This window comes from Tamandua tetradactyla, chromosome 3 (genome assembly GCF_023851605.1).
Source record: "Tamandua tetradactyla isolate mTamTet1 chromosome 3, mTamTet1.pri, whole genome shotgun sequence".
In the NCBI taxonomy this organism is placed as follows: Eukaryota; Metazoa; Chordata; class Mammalia; order Pilosa; family Myrmecophagidae; genus Tamandua; species Tamandua tetradactyla.
The window spans coordinates 174,935,883-174,961,376 of record NC_135329.1 but is presented as its reverse complement, the minus strand read 5'-3'; the positions used below and the strand labels follow the sequence as shown (position 1 = coordinate 174,961,376).

General features: G+C 42.2%; 1 long non-coding RNA gene, 1 other non-coding gene and 1 pseudogene across 2 annotated transcripts in view; 1 reads left to right on the top strand and 2 right to left on the bottom strand.

Annotated features, from left to right (window-relative positions):
* The window catches only part of LOC143676493 (uncharacterized), a 40,911-nt gene extending 15,699 nt beyond the window's left edge, over positions 1-25,212 (top strand). The window contains exons 2-3 of the long non-coding RNA XR_013172140.1: positions 19,990-20,103; positions 25,021-25,212. This is a non-coding gene — a long non-coding RNA (uncharacterized LOC143676493). The remainder of the gene's footprint in view (positions 1-19,989; positions 20,104-25,020) is intronic.
* LOC143676837 (dixin pseudogene) lies at positions 12,099-19,793 on the bottom strand (annotated as a pseudogene).
* On the bottom strand, positions 20,991-21,154 carry LOC143678351 (U1 spliceosomal RNA). The gene has a single exon (XR_013173165.1). It is a non-coding gene; the product is annotated as a U1 spliceosomal RNA (small nuclear RNA).
* Positions 25,213-25,494: the final 282 nt, after the last annotated feature.

Here is a 25,494-nt window from a genome sequence, read left to right as displayed (position 1 = left end):
TAACAAATGAATATGAATGCTGAACCATTAAACTAATATCTCTTTTAGTCTCCAGTATTTTAGAGCAGCTAGAAGTAAAAACCTAAAATTGTGAAATTGTAACCCATGTCAAGCTCTGAAATCTGTTCTACAACTAATTGGGTGCAGTTCTTTGAAGTTTATAGCTTTTTTGTATATATGTTATTTTTCACAAAAGAAGGAAAAAAGGTCAATTGTGATGATAAAAAAATATTTAAACCCTCTAGCCTCCTATATTCCGGAGCAGCTAACAGGAAAAATATGAGAGGATCATATGGCAGCCCATGACAAACTCTGGGATCTGTCTGTTACCACTTGTTGAAGAGTCCTTTGAAAACTATTGCTTTTTTTATTTCTTTGCTTTGTATATATGTTATACTATACAATAAAAAAAGCTAAAAAAAAAAGAATTGAAAGATGGAGTTTCTAAATGGTTAAAGACTTTTCTAGATTATTATTTTCTGTCTGGCTACCTTCTCTGGTGGCAGATGGCATTTGGCTGCCACAGCTGTCATCTAAAGTCTCTTCTACAAATGCTTCCTGGGGAAACCAGACTCCCAAAGGCTGTCTCGGATGGCAGATTGCTCTTGCAGGCGTGGCCTTGGACGTGCAGGCTGGGAATCTTGTAAGCATTTTCTAGTTTGAGCTAAGCATATTCTTTTACCTAAAAACTTTTTCAAAGTGAAAAGTTTTGTTATGCTCATGAGCATCTCCTAGGCAGGGGAAATGCCAGCCCTTCTAAGATGCAACTCTCCATTGATTCTCAGAGTCAACCACAAAGAGGGATCTCACAAGTTCTCTGGTTACCTATTTGAGTCGCCAGCTATGTAATTTTTTAAATATGCATTTTATTCATATGTACCCATATTTCTATGGGTAGATGAAGTATAGATATTTCTGCGATTAAAACCAACTTATGTTCTGTATTTGGTAGAAATGGAAGCAGCTTAATGCTAGTTTTTTTTTTTTTTTAAATTCCTTCACAGCCCAAAACTGTTTTCATGAACAATCACACTTTTTCCACCCTTTAGGGTGGAGACTTCAACGTCTTTAGTATTTCCTGGGATCTTTTCCATTTTTTTTCCCTGCATACTTAAAACAGGAAGGCTCAAAGCCCAAAGTTTCTGATAATGATCTGATCAAAGTGTTTCCATACGGATGGCTTAATGAGACTTTTCCACTTTCCCAAATCACCGGGTCTGACTCCGGATGGAAAAAAGAATGGAGAGCACGGCTCCGAAAGACAGGCACAGCCATTCTCAACCTTTTGGAATTAGGACAAAAAATTGCTGGATCTCAGGTCAGCATCTCCTCCTTCTCTAAGGTATGACTGCACATATTTGCTATTGAAATTAGAATGCATTTGTTTTGAGAATTAAAAAAAGACACCTCTGTGTGTCATCGAACCATGGAGAGTGGGTGTATGATACATAGGGCATCTTCCACCTGACGGGGGACTGACCTGGCTCCTACCTCTCTGCTCCAGACATCCCTCTTGCATAACTCCCTGGAAGCAGGCTGAACTTTAGCTGCTACAACTTTGAATGCTGCTCGCCCCAATGCATGTTATTTTGAAAAAAAGCATATATCCAGATGTTTTCCCAAAACTTGCACATAAGCCTCTAGCACTCAGCCACCTTTGTTCCCAAGCCCTATATAGTCCAAAGAATGGTTGTCATAAGCACTGACATACTTGAGTGGACTTCCTGCTGTCTCTCTGTCCATCACCAGGTAGTTACAGCTCACCATAAGTAAGTTCTCCTAATAACTGCCTAAGGACATCACCCTGATATTCAGTTTCTCTTTCTTCGACATTTCAAGAGGCCCCATCGTAGCAATTTGGAGCAGTCCCGGCAGGTCTCTGCCTATTCTTTCAAGGTGAGTCTTGCTGCTGGTTCAGTGGAATGCAGGGGTGGGTCAGGAGAGTTCCTCCTGGGGAGTGGGCTGTGGGTTTCTATGTCAGTACTCATGAGAAAGCAAAGATACCAGGTGGGCTTCCCTCTGATGAGATGAGCAGGTAAGACTAGTTCTGAATCTGCTAGAACAGGTAGAAACACTGGGGGAGAGCAGGGAAAGTCCAGGTAGGCCAGTGAGTCCTCATACCCACGGTTCTAGTTGCTAGCTGCGAGAATGCAATATGCCAGAAACTCAATGGCTTTTAAGAAGGGGAATTTAATAAGCTGTAAATTAACAGTTTTTAGGCCATGGAAATGTCCCAGTTATAGCAAGTCTATGGAAATGTCCAATCTAACACATCCAGGGAATGATACCTTGATTCAGGAAGGCCGATCAAGTTCAGGGTTTCTCTCTCATGTGGAAGGGCACACGGCGAACAAGGTCAGGGGTTCTTTTTCGGCTGGAAGGACACGTGGCAAGCACGGTGTCATCTGCTAGCTTCCTCTCCAGCTCCCTGAGAGCGTTTTCCTTCATCTCTCAGAGTCTCTGGCTGGTGGGCTCTCTGCTTCTTGGTTCTGCGGTGTTCTCTATTGTGGCTTTCTCATGGCTCCGTCGTCCTTCTCTGCTCTCTCTGAATCTCCTCCTTTCTCCAAAATGTTTCCTCTTTTATAGGATTTCAGTAAAGCAATCAAGACCCACCCAAATGGGTGGAGACACGTCTCTATCTAATCAAGACTAATACCCACATTGATTGAGTCACATCTCCAGGGATATGATCTTATTGCAGCTTCAGACATACAATACTGAATAGTGATTAGAAGAAACGGCTGCCTTTACCAAATCGGACTAGGATTAAAACATGGCTTTTCTAGGGTACATACATCCTTTTCAAACCAGCACGCCCGCTGTCAAGGAGATTAGACTGTGACTGACATGGGTTATGGGAAGTGCTTGGTGTAATATGGGGATAAGAGGCACTGCAGGGACAGCAAGGTCTGGACAGGGGCCTAAAATGGGGAGGAGATGCTGGGGAGTGTGTAGGTTAGAGCTTCCTCTTGGCATGAGCAGAGGGGAGATTTGCCTGGGGCAGGCCCAAACCGCTGCCCTCTTTCCAGACAGCAAGTGTTATTAGTTATTAGCCCCTGCATAAGTTTTTCTACGGCTTCAGTAACAAATTGCCACCAACTGGGTGACTTAAGACAACAGAAAACTATTCTCTCAGAGTTCTGGAGACAAGAAGTGTGAAATCAAGCTGTCAGCAGGGTTGGCTCCTTCTGGAGGCTCTGAGGAAGAATCGGTTCCATGCCCCTTTCCTAACTTCTGGTGATTGCCAGCAATTCGTCATGTTCCTTGGCTTGCAGACGCGTCACTCCAATGTGCACCTCCGTCTTCTCATGCCTTTCCCCATGTCTCTTTATGTCTCACATCTTCCTCTTCTCTCTCTTATAAGGACATCCCTTGGATTTACGAAGCTCTCTAAATCCAGGATGATCCCATCCTGAGATCCTTAACTTAATTACATCTACAAAGACCCCATTTCCAAATAAGCGTTCACTCACAGGTACCAGAAGTTAGGACTCTGACATCTCTTTCTGGGGGACACCATTCAACCTGCTACATTCCCTGATCCCCACTGGCCTTGCCTAGGGTCATAGGGTGGAGTGAGAATAAAGCAGGGAATGAGTGAGCTCCAGGGAAGTTTTGTGGGGGATGACTTGATTCATTCTTCAGAGGGACAAGCTGTGATCAAAGTGTGGCAAACGGGAGGTGAGCATTGGGCTGTCTTCATGACCAAGTGCCCTCAAACAGCAGCATCCAGTAGCTCACTGGCTGCCTCACAGAAAGGGCGCGGTTCTGAGCTGGAAGCTATTCCGGTCATACTTGTTCCCAATTTACATTCAGTGCCAGATGGGTGTGAGTGGGTGTCCATAGCAGACCTTCTAAAGCACACTCTTAAGAAACCAAATTTATATTTAATTATTGCCACAAATAACTGGACCCCAGTCGTTTTTGTAAGTCACCTCCCATTTCAGAGTCAACCAGTGTGCAGCCGCCATTAACGTGATATTCAGTGTCTGCTGCCTCAGTTTTCCCACTGTTCATAAAGTCAATCTGTAAATGGTAAGCAACTGACTTCGATGGGTGTATGAGATTCAGGTGCTGTGTCCTGGGCATTTGGAGAAAGGAAGAATGAGTCCCTTCCATTCCTGGGAAGAGCATGAGCTGGGGAGTCAGTCTGGGTTCAATCTGGTTCTACCACATCCCGGCTGAGCCACCTTGGGCAGGCCTTCAACCTCTCTGTGCTTCAGTGTCCTCATGTGTAAAACGGGAATAAAACCATTACGTAACTCTGGTTTTCAAAACTTAATGTGCATCAAAAATCACCTGGAGGACTTGTTTAAACCTAGACTGCTGGGCCCCACTCAGTGTTTCTGATTCAGTAGGTCTGGTTTGGAGCCTGAGGATTTGTATTTCTAGCAAGTTTCTGGGTGATGCTAATGCGGCTGGTCTGGAGACCACACTTTGAGAACTATTGACCGTTAACCATAGAATTACTGTCAGAATGTAAAGAGAAATCACATAAAGCCACATATTGTAAGCAGTTAATGGGGGGAGGGTGGGAGTGGGCGTGGTTGTCTGTAAAACAAAACAAAAAACAAACTCAGGGATGCACAGAGATACCGGTGGTAAGTGAATAACGTATCACTATAGCATTTTAAGGTTGACTCAATTTTTCCCAGCTTGCAATAATGAGCTCTGATCCCTTGCACATTCTTGAACTTTTGGTCCAGTGTGGAGGCTCTGTTTTATGATTTAATTTATGTAAATTTAATTTTGAAAGCATTGCTCTAATAAATTCTTGAAATTCTCAGGTGGTTGGGGAGAGCCTTTTTTTTTGTCCCCAAGAGGAGTATTTGGCAGTTCAAACATGTTTCCAGCTGAATACAAACTTCAGTTGTGCCAGAAAACCAGAGCATGCAATAAGGGGCTAGCTAGATATAGCAGATTTCTAAAGGGAACAGGTTTGGAGAATGAAACTAAATTTTCTTAGGTACAATAAAAATTCTCAATCTGCTCTTCTTAGTGTGATAACTCTGTTTTATATTTTTTTAAAGGGGAGTTGAAGAATATATTCTTTATAATTGCTTAGCTAAAAGTCCGGAGTTCTATTAGCACGGCAGAATGGGAGCCCACATGTGAGGACCATCTAGCAGTCTTTACCACGGCTGCCCCGTTCATCCCCCTCTCAAATAAACTTTCTCAGAATTTATTTTAGTATATTCTTACTGCTTTCCAAACAGTGACTTCTTGAAATCATGTTTAAAAATAAATACCTGTGTTGCAAAAAAAAATTTTTTTGTCTTTATTACATAAATTCTAAGCAATTTCACAAGCTTTCTTATCACCTGTTTGTTTTTTTTAAAACTTTTTTTATTGTATAATATAACATATATGCACAGCAGAGAAAGAAAAAAGCAATAATTTTCAAAGCAGTCTTCACAAGTAGTTACAGGACAGATCCCAGAGTTTGCCATGGGCTACCATACCGTCATCTCAGATTTTTCCTTTTAGCTGCTCCAGAACTCTGGAGGCTAAATAAGGAATATATATATATTTAATCATCGCGATTGAGTTTTTTTCTTTTTTTGTGTGAAAAACAATATATGTTAAAAGAGCAATATATTTCAAAGCACATCACAACAATTAGTTGTAGATGACGCTGTTTTGATGCCATCTTTTGTGGGGAGTAACAGCTGTGCACTCTTCCACTTGCAGTAAAGCTGGTCTAGTGACTGGCATAGGACAGCTCCCTGGGAAGTGCGCCTGGGGATTGTAAGCACAGCTACACATCAGGGTAAGCGCACCCAGAAGAGCATTATGCCCTGATTAGCTATCTTAAGCCTGGGGAAAAGAACCAGTTTCAATTTTGATCTTGAGCATGATAACAATTAAGCCAATTAATCACTCTTGAAATAAATAGAATTCCTTATAAGAGGGAGTCAGAAGACAAGCATAGGACTTAGGAGTTTCTGTTTCATAGCTGTGGGTCCCTAATTAAGTTATTAACCTCTTTGGTTTTCCAATGCCTTATCTAAAAACAGGAAGTGACATGCTTCAAAAGTTTGTCATGCAGATAAATGCAATATGAATGTGAAAGCATTTTGCTAATTTTCAGGCGCTTATCAGATAATGAGAGGCTGACAGGGCAAGAGAAAGATGATTATTTTAGAGTCAAAAGATTTTATGCTTTCCCGGTGCCTGCCCATGTATAAAAAAAAAGATTTTATGCTTAATCAGTTCTTTATAATATAATTAATGTTGGGATTGCCTGCTGTGGTAGATGGAAAATGGCTACAAATTCTTTGCAGACTTTCCCTTCAGGAACTTTAGTCTATTTCTCCATTCCTTGAGTCTGGACTGCTTTTGTAACTTGCTTTGACAAATAGAATATGGCAGAAGTGACAATGTGAGACTTTGAGTCTAGCTTAAAGTAGCTTTAAAGTTTCCATTCTCACCTTCTTGGAATACATGGGAAGAAGCCTGAGCTAGCCTTTGAAGGGATGAGAGACCACGAGGTAAGAGAGGGTCTTACTTCCCAGCCATGAGATGGAGAAGAAAAGCTCAATTAATATTAATTATTATTATTGTTATTGCAATTGACACTAAGTTTATTAGTGAGAAAAGCATAGAACATCAGAACTTTACCCTTCCTAATTAATGGGTAATGGGTATTTTCTGACTGCTGGGGTTTCCCTGACTCCCACAGTGCACGTGCCTTCTGGACTCAGGACGTCATGTGCCTGGACCCCTCTCTGGTGGTTAATCATCTGCTGCCAGCTCACCATGAGTTTATTATTAAGCTTCTGTCATGTACATGTCCTCTCTCTCCAGCTGGATGGTAAATCACTCCAGGATAGGTGCTGTATTAGATTTCTTTGTGTCTCCCACAATACTTAGCATAATGCCTTGTTTCCAGTAGGGGTTCAATAAATCACAGTCTTTGGAACTAGAAGGAATTCTAGAGCTATCTTCTCCAAACTATCTGAGTGCAGAATATCCTTCTAGGGCATACACCTGGGTCCCAAACAACCTCAAGAAATTCAGATTCAGGAGGTCTGGATGATGCCCAGGAATCTTTATTTTAAGAAGCATCTCTAAGGCTCTGATGCACATATTTTTCCAGCTACCCCTCCAGAAATACCATCTGGTTCAGTGCTTTTCAAATTGCCCATCATGACTCAGTAAGTTGTGAAACCAATTTATTTGCTGGGATCAGTATATTTAAAAGAAGAAAGAGAAGAGAAGGGGAGAAGGGAGCAGAACATCACATGTAGCAATGGCAAATGTTGTCCAGTGGAATTTAATTTCAGTGTGTGTGAGTGTGTGTCTGTGGACTGGGTTCTGTAACAGAATGCATTTTATGGGTCATGGTAAGAAAGTTTGGAAGCTGACCCAGAGCATCCCTTCCTGTTGGTCAGTAGAAACAGCTCCAGGGAGACAACTGTTTTAATGCTGACCAGCTCTCACACCATGCACAAATCTGCCTTTCTTTTGAATCCATTTTCCTGGCTGTGCCTTCCATTGTAGCAGTGAATGGCTTTACTTTCCTCTTCCACGGTCCTCCACAAATTTAAGAAGGGGCACCATCCAGCGGGGTGGCTGGCTTGGAGTCGAGGATGATTAATCAAAGACCATCAGGTTCGGTCTATGCCTTAGAGGCTGAAGATGGGCTTGTCGTTGAGGGCCAGTATCTGAAAGCTTCCAATTGGCAGGAATAGCTGCCAAAGTTGAGATAGGAGATGGGAGGAAATACAGACTTCAGTGAACCCCAGTTCAGATGCTGCAGGCAGGGGACCAGTACATGAGATAGGAAGAGGTAGGGGCTTCTGTGGTACAGGCAGCTCAGTCAGAATTTTCTGAGGCCTACTGGGTTGATTAGTTGCTGTTTGTTCTGTTTTAGGCATCATGGCATGGGTACTCTCAGCCTTGTCACTATCACACCTCAGGGCTTTTCTTCTTCAGACTAAATGTACTGAGTTTCTTCTGTTAATGTTTTTTTTTTTTCCCCTCCAGACATGAGCTATTTTAAAAAGGCACATCTTTATAAAACAAGATGTCATCTCAGAGCTCCAAAGCATAAGTTGAAATGGTTGAAAGGGGGGATGGAATGAACACAGGTCATGAACCCAGAACTGAACCATCCAACTCTTCTGGCTGGCAGTGTATATTGGTGGTCACAGACATATTGCTTTGGGGAATGTATAATAATAATAATATAATATATAAATAATAGCGCTTGGTGGATGAATGTGAAAACCCAGGTTATTAAGTAATCTCTGGAAATATAACTCTTTTCTGTTAGTTTCTACCTTTGACAGTATTGCATGTCAGAAAGGATTCTTTTCCTTTTTTTCACCCAGTCAATCCTACCATTGACAACTCATGCATCATGCCCCATGGTTTCTATTGTGCCCTAAAGAATCAGCCTAGATTAAGTATATAATAGAATATAACTCCTGGCCTTAAAGTGAGGAGGAGCAGAATGGTAATTCATGCTCAGTACTCATAAATCACAAAGAAATACTGAAATTAGTGATCTGTCTCCTTTTGTCTTCAGAGGAGATTCCATGAGCCTGAGGGGTAAACAAAGTCACAGCAGAAAGAAAGTCTAGAAGAAACAGGTAGCAGCACCTCTCCATATCTGCCTGAGTTTTTAAGGAGCTCTTCATTCCTTATTTCTTCAAACACAAAGTTCATCAGCTGGAAGGGAAAAAAAACACTCTGATGCTCACAGTCCCTGAAAAAACTAGTAGTACATGAAATATGCCCTGTATGGGCTAAAGGACAAGTTGCAGAAAACTAATTAAGACACAAGGGTCAGCCCAAGGGCTCTTAATTATGGTTTTGAGAAGAGTATAGCACAATATGGGAAGCCCTTTTTCCACCAGTCAACAATTCAGCACCATCCATGACCAGTCCAAAAGATGACTGAAGGGCATGTCTTCATCTCTGGTACCGCCTCATGAGTTATTCTTGGTTTGCAATAGCTTCAAGGAAGCAGAAAAGCTGGTACCTTTTTCTTGTTCATGAGTGCAAATGCTGGGACGCTGCTGTAATCATTGAGGTCAATTAAAATAATATTGTAACATACAGGAGTATGAATCCAATTCCCAGGTTCCAGATAATAGAAATCTATTATGTGCCCCTACAGGGGCAGAATCATCCATTCCCATTAGTTAAGGCCTTCTATTTGTTGTCCTCAGAGTAAAACAAAACACTGCGTCCGTGAACAAGGAATACCAGGTGAACCCACGGTCTACATTAGGACAAGGATTTTTTTTCTGGTGGTGCATATATTTTCTTTTTAACTTTTTTTATTGTGAAATACAACATATATACAAAATCAATAAATTTCAAAGTACATTTCAACAAGTGATTATAGAACAGATTTTAAAATTTGGTAAGGGTTACTGTTCCATGATTTTTTGTTTTTCCTTCTAGTTGCTCCAAGACACTGGAGAACAATAGAAATATCAATATGATGATTCAGCTGTCATACCCATTTGTTAAATCCTGTCTTCTCTGTTATACTCCTTCTTTTCTTTAAATAACATATATACATAAAAACAATAAATTTCAAAGTATGTCACAGCAATTACTTGTAGAACAGATTTCAGAGTTTGGTATAGGTTACAATTTCACATTTTAGGTTTTTACTTTTAGTTGCTCTAAGGTACTGGAGGCTAAAAGAAATATCAATATAATGATTCCGCACTCACACTCATTTGTTAAACCCAACCTTCTCTGTATAACTCCACGATCACCTTTGATCTTTCTCCCACTCATTAGGGGTATTTGGGCTATGACCATTCTAACATTTTCATGTTGGAAGGGGCTGTCAATAATATGGGATAAGGGGATGGAACTAGTTGATGTTCTGGAAGGGCTGGCCCCTGTGCATTTCAGAACTTACCTGGTCCAGGGGCCCATCTGGAGGTTGTAGAATTTGGAGAGTTACCCTAGTGCATTGAACCTTTGTAGAATCTTATATGATGCCCTAGGTGTTCTCTAGGATTGGCAGGAATGCTTTTGATCAGGTTTTGGCAAGTTATGATATGTAGCAGTGTCTAACTGAAGCATGCATAAGAGTGACCTCCAGTTTAGCCTCTTGACTCTATTTGAACTCTCTTAGCCACTGATACTGTTTTAGTTTGCTAGCTGCCAGAATGCACCACACCAGAAATGGACTGACTTTTAATAAAAGGGGATTTATTTCATTAAAGACATATAGTTCTTCAGAGGAAAGGCAGCTAACTTTCAACCGACGTTTCTTCTTACACGGGAAGGCATAGGGCAATCTCTGTTGGCCTTCTCTCCAGGCCTCTGGGTTCCAACAACTTTCCCCAGGGGTGATTCCTTTCTGCATCTCCAAAGGCCTGGGCTGAGCTGCGAGTGCTGAGATGAGGTATACTGAGGTACTTGGGTTGTGCTACATTGAGCTCTCTCATTTAAGCATCCAGCCAATTAAATTAAACATCATTCATTGCAGCAGGTGTGCCTCCTAGCTGTCTGCAGATATAATCAGCAACAGATGAGGTTCACATGCCATTAGATCATGTCCACAGCAATAGAACTAGGTACCTTCACGTGGCCAAGTTGACACCTGACTCTAACTACCACAGATACCTTATTTGTTACATTTCTTTTCCCCCTTTTGGTCAGGATGGCATTATTGATCCCATGGTGCCAGGGCCAGGTTCATCCCTGGGGGTCCTCTCCCATGCTGCCAGGGAGACTTTCATCCCTTGATGTCATGTCCCATGTAGTAGGGAGGGCAAAGGTTTCACCTGCAGAGTTGGGCTTAGAGAGAGAAAGGCCACATCTGAGTAAGAAAAGAGGTCCTCCGGAGGTGAGTCTTAGGCATACCTATAGGTAGGCTAAACTCCACTACTTACATAAACTACACAAGAGCAAGCCTCAAGATTAAGGGCTTGGTCTATTGTAGGACAGGGATTTTAAGTACCAGGTATACCAGGCACAGAAACAGGACTGGCCTGTGGCTGTCACACTTGGAGAAGATTCTGTTTCGGCAGCATAACTAGAAAGTTCTTAGTGTATTCTGGTTTTAGTTCTCTGTCTTGAGTAAAGCAGCCAGGGAGTGTTCAAATTTGCAAGCTGCTGGAATGTGATATATCAGAAACAGAATGGCTTTTTAAAAAGAATTTATTAAATTGCTAGTTTACAGTTCTAAAGCTGAAAATATCCAAATTAAGGCAAGGCTATGGAAACATTCAATCTAAGGCATCCAGGGAAAAATACCTTGGTTCAAGAAGGCCAATGATGTTTGGGGTTTCTCTCTCAACTGGAAAAGCACATGCAAACATGGTGACCTCTGCTAGCTTTCTCTCCAGGCTTCTTGTTTCATGAAGCTCCCCTGGAGATATATTCCTTCTTCATCTCTAAAGGTCTCTGGCTGCATGGGCTCTCGTGGTTCTCGCAGCTCTCTCTTTCCAAAATGATTCCCTCTTAAAGGGCCCCAGTAAGCAACCCCACTTTGAATGGATGTGTAGGAGATAGGATTAACGTAAGACCTGCGGAACTACTTGGGAGTAGATGGCATTAGGGTGGTGGCAGCAGTAAGCTGCTTTATGTTATCTGATTTATGTAAGGCAGTTTAGGAGGAAGAGAATGTTTGTTTACCCCAAATGGTTATTTTAAGTACGAAGGAAGAACACTGAAAGATAAGAACTTTGTTTCCTCAGGAAATGCATGCATGCCTATTGTCATCCTGTGGTATATAACCAGGATCTGGTTTAGAATAAAATTGTCTGAAGTCTGTCTGAAGTAAACTCAAGCTTCAGACCCCCTGAGCCCGTCTGTGTCTTTCTTTCTTTCTTTCTTTCTTTCTTCCTTTCTTTTTTTCTCATCATTCCTTAATATCCTTCGAGCTCCGTTTCAACAAAAAGCAACATGGATGGAGACACATCTCCATGGAACCCATCTAATCAAAAGTTACCACCCACAATTGGGTGGGTCATATATCCATGGGAACAATAAAAAAAAAATCTCCCACCTAGCAATATTGAATGAGGATTAAAGGACATGGCTTTTCTGGGGTCCATAAGAGATTCAAACCAGCATAGGGAGTGATCAGTTTCCAGCCCCCAACCTAATAATTAGCATTAATTCTCTCCATGGTCTTCTTCCACCCAAGCTACTATTTTCCCTTCCTATCCAGGGATGGCATCATCATCATGGAAAATCTCCTCTTGGACAGTGCCAAACTCAGGATCCAGCACTTTGAAGTGATGCTGGTGATTCACTTCCCAGTTAATAGCTGCTTTAAAATCTTTCAGTGTCATCTCCCTCAGCCTCTTTGGTATATTAACCATGAAGGGAGTAAGTGACCAGTCAGTAAATAGAGCACTTTAGTGCAGGAGCTGCTGGTAACTGGAAAACTCTGTGAGTGAAGCAACCTTGAATTAGGGGGCCAGGACTCCTGGTATCCACAACCTGCTTGAGTTTTGGGGGTCTTGCCCCAAACCCTTCTTTCTTGTTTCTTCTGGGTCTCCACGGCATGCATGCACCCCATGAGGCTGGAGATGCCCTGCTCCAAGCTGTCAATGGCGTGGTACCGAGGGTCAGGGCCACTGAAGCTGTCGCGCAGGCTGTGCAGAGCATCGCAAACAAGCTGCAGGTCACTGGTCCCTCTGTGAGTGAATGAAGCAGCTTCTTTTCCTGCCATTGGCAGGAGAAAACCATTGCTTTGAGAGTTGTGACTGTTGAGGTTGGTTACCTCCTCTGCTTCTCTTTTCGTACAGTGAGCCAACAGGACACCTTTGAGTTCCAGCTCTGCTCTAGACCTACCTGCTGAACTGGCCTCAGAGAGCTTCTGAAGTGCTTCTTCCAACTTGATCAGGTGCTGCTGAAGGAGGCAAGCCTTCTGCCCCAGCACTTTTTAATATTCTCCCAAGAGCCGGTTCCTCTCATCTAGCTTCCTCTGCAGATTCACATTCTGGTTGTGCAGCTCATCTTTGTCCATATTTGCCCTCAGTAGTTCTTGTTTAAGCTGAAGAACAGATGTGACCTGCTGAGTCAATCTCTACTGCAAAGCATCCTTTATCCCCTGTAAGAGTCTGGCTTTATGTTTACATTTCGGCAGTTCCTTCTTTAGGTCCTGATTCTCCTCCATACTCTGATCCAGACGACTTTGGATTATAACCAGTTGTTCCTCTGGACTGACTCCTGGTTCACAAAGAGCCGAAGGCCTCTCCTGTTCGTCTTCAGGCAGAGACCCATTAAACAGTAAGGCCTGTAGTCCTGATACCATTTTCTTTGCTCTCTTCATTTCTTTTTCTAAATGTTCTTGTTGTTCCAACAGCTGTTCTTCCCATGAGATCTCCAGATAGGTTTCTGGGCTCCCTTGTCACCAGTCTCGGGATAATGGAGACTCTGCCTCCTCTGTTCCATTCTCTATTGCTTCAGAGGCAATTAGCACAAAATCTACCTTCTCCTCTGACTGGGTTATAATGACTCACTCTTTGCACTGTGAATTGGTCTGGGTGAAGTCAGGCATTTGACTTACATCCCTCCCGTGGTCCGCTCCTGGCTCTGGATTCAGCAAACCTGCTCTTCTGGATGAAGTGGGTGGCTGAGTGTCACATTGTGCTCCAATTCAGGCATGTCAACTCTCGTTGGGGCCCGAAGAATGACTCCACAGGCACGTCAACTACCAGAGCTGCTTGCTCCAATGGCGGGAGAAAGTAGGAAAAAAAGGGAGCCAGGTGACTCGACCCCAGAGATAGGGGTGCTCCCAGTCTGAAGCGTGCTGCCAGGCACTGCAGCAGCCAGGTATCCATGGAAGCCACCTCCCCTTGCAGGCTGCCAGTCTCTGGCAGCTACATCTTGGTCTCCTTTATTCAGTTAGTTTTAATAGTGTAGTTCTCAGTTCCCTCAAGGTTCTGATCGACTCACTTGATGCTCTCTGGTAGGTCCTGCTTAAAGAGCTTGAACTGGTTATATATCTGTTGAATGAATGATCACTCCCAGGAAAGTAGGTTTAGATGACCCCCTCTCAGGCTGACTCTCTGGCTCCTTTAAGTGTTCTGTCATGCACTTCATTTCAACAAAGAATTATGGAGCATCCTCTACATGCATTTTGTGTGCTACATGCTAGAAAAATAGAATGAAAAGACAGGATACTTTTCCTGGCAAGAAGCCGATGCTCTGGCAGGGAGACAGGCTTGTAACCTGCCATTTGATTCAGAATGAGAGACTCAACCCCACAAGTATGCACAAGGTGCCTGGGAGGGAGAAAGTCACGTACAGCTGGCACAGGTTGGTGCTCAGCAATGGCTGTGCTGAATGAATGAACGAACTCTGTAGGGAATGGGGCTTTGTCAGGGAGGTCTTCTAGAAGAAGATAATATCTGAGAAGGGATTTTATTTTAAACCAGAGTGGTGTCAGAAACTATAATTTCTGACAATTATAGTTGATAAAGCTTTGAATGAGAACCAAAGTGTCTCTCTTTTGGGCTGGAATCCCCAGGGGTTTAGCGCTAGAGCATTGCAATGGTTATTTTACATGCTTAGCAGTATTTCCTGCTCTCTTCCATATTCAAGGTTAAATTCCAATGGGCTGAAGTTTCCAGAAGAACATCTTTTATTGAGATGGGAGCATTGTGATAGAGAGATTACAAATGTGCAGAATGAATGAAGCTTGGACAAGTGTTATCCCAAATGCTAACACATCTGCATTTCCCCCAGAAATGGAGAGATCTACAAAAGCTACAGCTTCTGCTCACAGTTTCTTCTTGCTTTAGCCTTTCTTTCATTCTTAGTGTTATCTTTCCTTTTATGTGCAATGACTCAGTTGTCAGTGAGTGAGGATTGGTAAAAAAGATACAGCGATCACATTTTCTGGGAAGTGTGCAGGTGAGCACAGGGCTCTGCAGATATTCAAAACTGTGAGTTAGTGAAATTTATTTGTATGAGAGGTAGACAGCTTTTCTATCCACTCACCTTACATTTTCCAAGTAATGGGTGGCATCCTCCAGTCATTAACGTGCCACCCCCATTTTCTAGAATAAAATGGATTGGGGGCCAGTCCTGGAGAGAAAAAAAAGATAAAATCACAACTTCAGAGTAAAGTGAGGTTGAGAATTCAAGTTTATGGAACATTCCAGGACCCATCAGCGTCCCCTTGACCACAAGAATGAGAGGCAAGAAGAATGACTCCCAGGAAGGCACAGGGAGTGATGCATTTCTTGCTTCTTCTTAATAAGAGACAACTAGGAGATGATCTTCACGTTTAAGAAGCTCCTTTTATTTTTATCTTCCTTAAGAGTGAAGACAGGCTATTTTCTGTGTGTGATTATTTTGTGTCTTACTTTCAGTTTTTAAGGGTAGTCATTGACAGTTATTCATTGGCCTTTCTGTGAGTAATTTGGGAATTTAAAAACCCTCTGAAGTTTAAGATTTCTGTGATTTCTTTGTTATTATTTTTAGTGGCCAAATTCTTTCCTTACGTTGTCAATGACTAACTGTTCTGCAAGCTCAATGTAAAAGTCTTAAACTTATCACAGTCTTCTTCCTAATACCCAAGCCATCTTCAAATCCTGCCATTTATCTCTTCCATCACAACATTTCTAGGATCCGGTTTTCCAGTGTCAATAGCCGTCCCCTACCCAAACCTTAATTTCCTCATATCCAGACTACAGCAGTTGTTCAAATTCCAGTCTTTACTGACCATTTTCATCTTCATTCCATCTCATAAGAACAGCAGAAACCACATTCTAAGAAAGCATTCACTTTGATAATGACTTTCATGCTTAGAAATCTGTGGCGGTTCCCCTTCAGTTTACTGAGACCCACCGTTCGCTTCCTTCCAATATTTCACTTAAGATGCCCTCTTTTATGATGCTTCTAAGATCACAGTATAGCTAATTTTGGCTGGACTATTAAAGCTGAACATTTGCCTTGTGGCCTTTGTGATTTTGTTCTTCTCTGGAAAGTGCATATCTGTGTGAGTATGTCTGCGTGTGTGTATGTGTGTGTGTGTAATAGCTCATGGCTCATGACCCCTGGATAAGCTACCTACTTAGTTGCATGAGAGTAGGTCACGACTGATCAGATTGGGAGAATTTACAATGTGGTCTCTCTAGCATTAAATCAGCATTCATTTACTAGTTGTGTGCATCAGTAATGGTTACATATTTCTTTAAAATATAATTTACTTTGTTGAATAGGTAATACACACATGCACAAGTTGCAAAATTCAAAAGATTCTAAAGGGTTTTCAGTGAAAAGTAAGTGTTTCTCCCTCTCCTATACCCAGCCACACAGGTCTTCCTGGAGGTGCAACTGTCAGTGTTTTCATGAGTATCGTTCTAAATACATAAATTTTAATATATTACCAGGTGTCTTCTCACTCAAGAAACAGCAGGCCTCCCAAGGGCAAGATCTGAATGTTCTTTCTTTATTCTTTCTAAATCATATAGGCTTCTGCCTGTTTCCATAACTATTGTTGACTAGCCAAATCATCTCTTTCACTTATTCCTTTGCTGTTGAGAAATGAAAGACCTTTAAGCTAAAAGGAGGCACAGTATTGAAGTACAACCCAACCACCACTGCACACTCGAGTACAGAGCTGGGAGTGTGCCCAGCTCTGTGCCATAGGGAGGTGGCCCTAATTAGTTAGGCCTGGGTGGGGATGGCAGCCCACCGCTGGACAGCCTCTCTCTCCCTTGGCTCTTTAACCTTGGTGTCTTTTGAGAGACGTCTTGGATTAATTAAGAATGGAGGGCTAAGAACTGGAATGTGGACGACCTAAATCACAGACACACTTACTTTTTTGCCACCATGGCTGCCACTGCTGCTAGGAGTGCAGGTTTGCCTATTTTCTCTCCAAAGGCTCCTCAGACCCTTTTTCCATGCCATTTGATCCTGTTCCTTGGAGCACCCAAGGCACAAACCACCATCTCCTATGAGGGAGTCAAGGGCTGGGTACGGCCCCCCAGACGGTCATATAACACATACATTATAAGCAAGGGCGTTATTCACTGGAATAGAAATTACCCCCCCCCCCCCCATTGCCCAGCATGGAAATATATTTCTTTATCTATTTGGGGGGAGAGACTAGAGAAATGTATTTCTTTATCCATTTGTGGGGAGGACTTCAGAAAATGTATCATTACCTGCACAGCCCAAGCTGAGGAAATAAATTGCTATTTCTTTTCAAAATGTATTAATGATAGATCACGTTGCAAAATGTAACTAAGATGATCACTGCTGAGCCCCTCATTCTCCTCAGCTCAGCAGCCCCTAGGGTCCCACAAAGGGCAGTGTGAGGGTCTTAGACATTATCATTAATACGCTCTGTAAGAGACAGTCAGAGGGAGCACAGCACCTGGGAGCACAGCACCTGGGAGCACAGCACCTGGGAGCGCAGCATCTGGGCGGGGCTGATCAGCAGTCCTCGTCACATGAAGATAAACCTGGATCTGCAGCTCATGCTTTATCTGTGACACAAAGACCCAGGCAGAGAGCCTAGAGTGGGAGCGGAATAATCGCCGCCATGCAGCTGATAAGAAGCGGTGATGGTTAACCCTGAGCAAAAGGATGGCAGCAAGTTTAAAGAGAGGTGTTGCTCCATCTGTATATGATTATCTCTATTTCTGCTCAGTCCAGGATCCATGTTTAAATCAGACACCAACCAGGAAATAATTCCTCCTTCCTCGCTGGGCAGCATATGGGCCACCAGCACAGAATGTTACAGCCATTTAAAATGTTGAGCTGAAAAGTGGAGCTGAAGGGCTGCTGGACAAGAGGGTCATAGAAACAGCAGGTGGCATTCTTGGCAGTGGTGATGGCAGGAGCAGAGCCTCTGTGGAAACATGGGCAATAAAGACTCGGTGTTTCTGGGACCTGAGAACAATCTGCACAGCACAAGAAGAGTTTTGAATCAGAGGTAGCTCCACACCATGTTGCTGTGTGGGGTGAGAGGAACTATTGTAGGGTTAGGGCAGAGAAAGAAGACAAGGACAGAAGCCGGTCACTAGCAGCGACTGGCTGAATACTTGCCAATTCTTGGATGAGGAATGAATTAGAAACTAATATCTAAGTGCTACTGTATGGCATTTCTATATTATTCTCTACAATTACATTTAAGTCACATAAAATTTTGAAAGATTTCTAAAGGACTGGGAATGCATCTTAACTCTTGATAAAGTTCTGAGAACAAAGTGTCCCTACATGGATCATCTTATATATTATTATATATATCTGGATTGGATGGCATGCCCAGAATCTTTTACCCAGAGTTTGCAAGATGTGAGTCAGATGAGGGAAAGATTAGGGCTAGAGACATCTAGTGGATAATTATCAGGATGGAGAGGGTGGAGAAAAGATGAGGGATGATAAGCTCACCAATGAGAGCTAGAAGCAAGAAGAGAGCTGTGGAGATCCAGGGTTAACGCCAACAATTAAGGTAAGAGATCTTAATCTCGGCATTAATGAGTCTGGGAGACTCCCATTATTCATCAACATCAAATTCCCTTCCTCTCTGAGCATATCTCAGCTTTTCCTGCCACACATCTCAGCTTTCCCTGCTCTGGGTGGGATCATGTGAGTGAGCACTGGCCAGTGGGATGAGGGTGGGAGCAGTATGCAACTTTCATTCTCTCTGTTCCATCAGTGAAGCTAGAAGCCAAAGCCTCTGAGATGGCTGAGCCACACAATGGCAGAAGCAGGATCCCTAAATTACCCCTGCAGGAAGGTTGCCCAGGAGAACATCTGCATTGGATTTTGCAAGACCAAGAACTAACATCAGTTGGTTAATGCATTAAGATTTAGGGCGTTGTTTGTTGCAGCTGCTATTGTTTTGTATCTCTCAGCTAATTCAGGACATATATCTTTTCTCTTTCTTTTTTTTTTCCTGGGAAGAAAGGCTAGAATCTTTGGGGGGTGGGGTGGGGTGCATGGTCTAGGAATCAAATCTGGGTCTCCCGCATGGAATGCAAGCATTCTACCACTGAACCACCGGTTTTGCTAGACTCTTAAAGGGGTCTGTGTTCTCAAAAGATTACTAGGACCGGGGAGATATGAAAGAGCCTACAGAGGAATTAAAGAAGGCACTAAGAGGCCTAAGGAGAAACTAGAGGGTGTCGTGTCAGAGAAACCCTGGGAGTACAGGGTTCCAAGGACCAAATGGTGTACAGTGTGGAAGGCAGCAGGGACCTCCTGGAAGATCAGATAGAAAAGTGTCTGTTAAATTTGAGAAATGGTAGGTGAGTGGTGACCCTGGTTAAAGCAGTGGCTTAAAGCAAAAAATGGGAAGTAATGAAATAGGGAAAGTGTAGGCAATGTTATAAAAACCTGTTTGAGAAAAGAAGGAGCGAGAGGCAATAGCTAGGGGAAAGCATAATCAAGAGACAGACTTAAATTTATGGGCTGAGAGCAAGGAGTCAATACAGGTGGGAATGAAAAGTATAGAATACAGAAGCATTAATTTGGGAAGTGGGTGGGATCAAAGGCTCAGGTGGAAAGATTGACCCTGGATAGGGAGGACTCTTCACCCTTTGAGACCTCATGTAAGCATGTGGTAGAGGTGGGCAGGGAAGCTGGTATTGGGGCAGTTCTTAATTTTATAGAAAACTAGAGGAGACTGGGGAAAATTAGAGCTGGGCTTTGCCTCCAGCTTGATGATTAATATTTGGCAATGTTCAACATTACCTCATATGCCTGGATTCCCTGACTATAAATCAAGAAGGTGATAGCACCTCATTTTGAAGTACATCAACTGTAACACAAGAAAGAGTGACTGGAAAAGAACCAACCTGTGTAAATGCTACATGCTGGCTTGACCCATGCATGTCCATTTCTTTAGCCTCTGCCTTTGGCACTATAAGTACACTTTGAGTTTCCATATAAAATGTTCCTTCCCTCCAAAGTGCACCTCCCTTATCTAACACAGCAAACAAATGAGGTCTTGTTTTTAGAGATATTTAATTTAAATATATTTGATACAGAATGTAAGAATGCATTTTACTAAATGTTAATATTATTTTCTTCCAGGACATGGAGATGACATTTGGCTTCCTGTCTTGCTGTCAAGAAATTATTATATGGCGATGTTTCCACAGGAAGGTATTATTACATGTGTGGAGGTGTCCTGAGATAGCACCTAAGGTGAGTTTGAACATTGGCCCCGCCACCACCAGCTATACAGGCTCAGGCAATTTTCTGAAACTCTTTTACGTCTGTGTCCTTGGTTTAAAATGCAGCCAACTTGAGATAATTCTTAGCTGCTTTGAATCTATTCTGGAGCAAGGCTTAAGACAAATAAACAACCTGAGGTTGTTAAGAGGACTAGCTGTGGTCATGCATCTAAAGGCACCTGGAAAATAGCACCAGGGACTAGCAGATGCCACTATTATTGCTACACTGCAAGAATCACAGGCGCTGTTAATCAGACTACCTCATCGCGTACAGACAGTCTTTCTTCTTTGCTATCATGGTTTCCTGGACCATCCTGAGCTTATCACATCCACTACAGCACGCAATGTCAGGGTCTCAGAAGCACAGATGGAACCAGCGAGGAAACAGAACCACAAAGGAGCCAAGTGTTAACACAGGATAGCACGGCCCCTCTGATATGTGAATACATAAGTCCCAAGAGCCCCACTGTAACTCATGAGCACCACCAGACAAGTCTCCAACAGGCAGAGGGTTAAAACTTCAGAGAGTGGAAAATACTGGTTTCACTAAATGCAGAGGATCACAAAAAAGGGGGGTCCTCAGGAGAGCATTTTGTCATTCTCACCTTCCATGGAAAGTGTTCCCTTGTGGTTTCATAAGCTAATCCTCAGTTGGTGGTAGTTTTAGGAACTCAGGCTCCACTGCAAATAGATATTTAAGTAGAAGATAGAGAGAATTATAGCTCTTTGGGGGTCTCATCAGCTGAGGAAGTTGTTCTCAGCCCTTCAAATTCTCAGATAATAAAGTAACCAGCTCTTCAGAAACTAACAGTATGACTTGACAGGATATTACTCTTTTTTTTTTTTTTTTTTTTTTGCCAGGGGAGAGCGCGAACGCAGTCCCCCACTACCACAAATTATGCAGTCGAGTTTCCCACATTTGGGGAAATCGCAGGGGTCAACACATCCGGAGTGCAATGGATAAGCCTCGCCCTGGGAAAACCACCTACGTGATCATGGTATCTCCCCTGCCAGGTAAGTATAGGATATTACTCTTTTATCCACTCCCAAACCCATGGTTTTCTTCTTTTTTATTTTCTTCTATCAAGATACATGTTGGGATTGCTTTTTAGTGAAATACTTCAATGTGTTGAAGTGGTTAGATCATTAGATGACTGTGCCTTGAAGTATCTGTTGGGTATCATTGGATTACAACCTCTAATTTACTTACATGATTTTAGCACGTGGCCAGGAAGAGTTCTTCTGCTAAGGCTGGCATGTTTAACACCTGACTAATGAATGATGAGGGTCTGCTTGAGTCTTGGGGGGCTTTGGGGACTATATTAGCTAGGGTTCTCTAGAGAAACAGAATCAGCAGTAGATATCTGCAAATATAAAATTCATAAAAGCCCGCAAATGTAGGGATGTAAGCGTCCAAGATCTGTAGAGCAGGCCGTGAGCTGGCAGCTCCAAGGAAGGTCCTCAATGAACTCTCAGGAGAGGCAGGCTGGCTGAAGCAGGAAGAGTGATTGCATCTTCTGAATCCTCCTTAAAAGCCTTCCAGTGATTAGATTAAGCACCACTCATTGCAGAAGACTCTCCCCTTAGCACAACACAGCTAATGTAGTCATGATTTAAGTCCATGAAATGTCTTCATAGCAACAGACAGGTCAGCGCTTACCCAACCAGACAACTATGCACCACCACCTGGCCAGGTTGACACATGAACCTGACTACCACGGGGACCTACATGCTATGTTTAAAACAACAAACAAAACACAAAGCAAAGTGACCTAGCAGGAATATTTATGAGATAGAAATATCCACTAAGAAACTGGTAGAACTTTCCTTGCTCTGTGTGAGACCAGCCTTTCCAGACTAGTCTGTGTTTAGCTTGCACTGGATTTTTCTTTTTCCTCGTTATTTATGAAGATAAAGAGGATAGGCTGATAAAGATGAATAAGCACTGATTTTGTGACAGCCTAGCATATGGGTAATTTGATTTTCTGAGAAAACACAAATGTTGTTAAAACAGATTTCAATCCACTGAAGGAGAAATGTTCAAATGTTGTCAAGTGGAAGTTCATGTGCTCTGATTAACATCATCTTAAAACTTTGGGAGCTGTGTGGCCAGCCCACACTTTTAGCCAGGTGGTGGTGCCGACAGAATGAGAATCAGACGAGAAACTGGGAAACACGGGCTCTATTCCCAGTTCTGCTGCAGGTTGTCTTGAGCAAGAGCATTTGTTTGTTTTAGGCTCTTTGGGCTTCAGTTTATGAACCTTCAAATTACAGGTGTGGGATTAGATCCATGCTTTTTCAGCTAAAACAATATTTAGAACTTATAAACTAAGTGTTCAAGTTTGCTAGCTGCCGGAATGCAGTATACCAGAAACAGAAAGGCTTTTAAAAAGGGGAATTTAATAAGTTGCTAGTATACAGTTCTAAGACCGAGAAAATGTCCCAATTAAAACAAGTCTTTGGAAATGTCCAATCTAAGGCATCCAGGGAAAGATACCTTGGTTCAAGAAGGCCAATGAAGTTCAGGGTTTCTCTCTCAAGTGGAAGGGCACATGATGAACACAGTCAGAGTTCCTCTCTCATCTGAAAAGGCACATGATTAACATGGTCAGGGTTCCTCTCTCATCTGGAAGGACACATGGCGAACATGGCATCATCTGCTAGCTTCTTCTCCCTGCTTCCTGTTTCATGACGCTCCCCGGGAGGTATTTTCCTTTTTCATCTCCAAACGTCGCTGGCTGGTGGACTCTACTTCTCGTGGCTATGTCGTTCTGCTCTACTTTCTCTGAATCTCTTCTCCAAAATGTTTCCTCTTTTATAGGACTCCAGAAACTAATCAAGACCCACCCAAATGGGTGGAGACACACCTCAACCTAATTCAGTTTAACAACCACTCTTGATTAAATCACACCTCCAGGGAGATGCTCTAATTACAGTTTCAAACACACAATACTGAATAGGGATTAGAAGAAATGTCTGCCTTTACAAAATGGGATTAGGATTAAAACATGGCTTTTCTAGGGTACATACATCATTTCAAACCAGCACACTAAGACAAGAGAATATTCTACACATCATGGAGTCTATGAATTTGGAGATGGGCTGGCGATCAAGTTTTATCTCCCCCATCCAGGAAAATGGAACAATATGTAGAAGAAGATCTTTCAAGGGTGTCAGTTCTTGTATTCTCTGATTTTGTGTAACCAAAGTTATATAGTGAAAATGCCTGTTCCCTCCAGAAGTCTTCCAGTCATCCTGGGAATAAACACCAGGCATTTCTCCAAGTACTGGGTTCTTTTCTGCCATCTAGTAAACCTCACTTGGGCCAGTAACCAATCTAGCAATGAAAGACAAACTGATGCCAGCGGAGAACCAGGCTTTCTGATCTAGGAAACAAATTTGGATGCTGCTCTGTCCTGACTTCCCTGGTGGTCCTGGCCATGCAGCAGTGGGTTAGCCTGGGATGCTAGGGGTCATGTGCCCATGGCCAATCTGCCCCCCTCCTTCCAGATAAAAGAAAATCCTCCCATTTTCCTCAGGCTTCCAGCTACCCTTTTGTTACTTTTTTTGTCCTTCAAGCCTGCCTTTAATGTTCATTATTATGAGATTTCATCCATATCAAAACAAAACCGAGAGCTATAAATGGCCAATAAACATGTGAAAAAGGTACAACTTCACTAATAATTAAAGTAATTCAACTAGAAATAACAAGATACCATTTTTTCTCTAAATCATCAAGGATTAGAAGTATGTAATACCCAATGTTGGTTTAAGTGTGATGGAATAGGCTTACTTCCTAGTTGCTGAGAGTGTAAATTGGAACAACCTTTTGAAAGGCCACAAATACTAAAAGCCTGAAAAAGAGGACAGAAGCTCTACTTCTAAGAATCTATTTTAAGGACATAATTGTCTTTAGATAGTTATGCAAGGATTTATGTACTAGAATATTCACTAAAATATTATTTGTTCCCCAAAATGGGGGATTGGTTAAATAATTGTTGCCATTCATTTGAATAAAAAAGCCTAGCCATTAAAAATCCTGTTTTTGCAAATATTTAGTGATATGGAAAAATGTTCACAAAACAATATTAAGTGAAAAAAAGAAATACGTCCGAATATGTATCTTTATAAAAATAAGTGCTTTACTTATTTACATATACTGACAACTCTTAAGACTGAAAAGAAATATAGTAAAATTATAGTTTTATGTTCAGAAATATTATCCAAAACTTGGGAAAAAAAAGCAAAAAATGACTGCATATCTTTTCACTGTCGTATTACAACATTGTCTAGCAGACCCACCCAGGGATTATCTTATTTTCTTGGGGAACACACCTTTTTTAAAAGAAAAGCTTATTATTTACTGTTGGTTAGGGTCTAGACTCTGTGAAGTTACATGATAATGTGTAGACTTTTTTTTCCCAGTAGAAATGCAAATTATTTCTGCTTGAGAAAAGATAACCTCAAAGATTATAGCTCTATTCCTGTAAGATACAACTGGCTTTATATCTGAGCTAGCAATCTTATTCCATCAATCTTTCAGTGCCTAATATTCTCAGCTCTTAACCTCTCTTTGAATTGGTTTTATTATGCTGTTGGTTCCCTCACTCATGAATTAAATATATCTTCGACAGACTTATTTTACAGTTGTATGAAAGTCAAGTTTTTAATATTTTTAAAATACTTTAATAGTGGCCATGTATGGGTGGTAGATTTACAGGATATTTTGATTTTCATATTTGTGGTTTCCTTTATTTGTCAAAGGTTCTTAATGAACATGCTTTACTTTTATAATAGGAAAATGCAAATAGGTATGTGTATATATGCAGCGTATATATACATATACAATTTTCTCATATGTATGTACTTTACCTAACCCCATACTCAGTATTGGGCCTACTTCCTCAACTCAAGACTTCTTGGTTTTCAAGTGGCTTTGCGGTTGACAGGACAGACTCTTACACCAGAGGACAGAGAGGAACAGATGCCCCATGACAACTAACTTGCACTGCGGGGTAAGTGCAGAGGTGTCTGTCTTCACAGTCAGTTGAGTTGGCAGAGGACTGACTTCCTTAGTGGAAACAGGACAAGTGCTTGAATAGACACTCCCCTCTTGATGGGTGGGAACAGGAGTCTGTTTCTTGTATCAGGGCAGCCTGGGATGCAAGGGAAGGTCTGAAATGGTAGACCCAGGGGAGGGCAGGGAGGACAACAGGAGGGAAGCAGTTCATAGTGTTGGAAAGAGCCTTGAGGTGGGAGCCCACTATGGGTCAAGGACCCAATTGTCGGCAGGGAGGGAAGCTGGATCAACACAGTCTTTCCACTTATGCTCTGATTTTATTTATTGTCTTCTCTCAGCCCC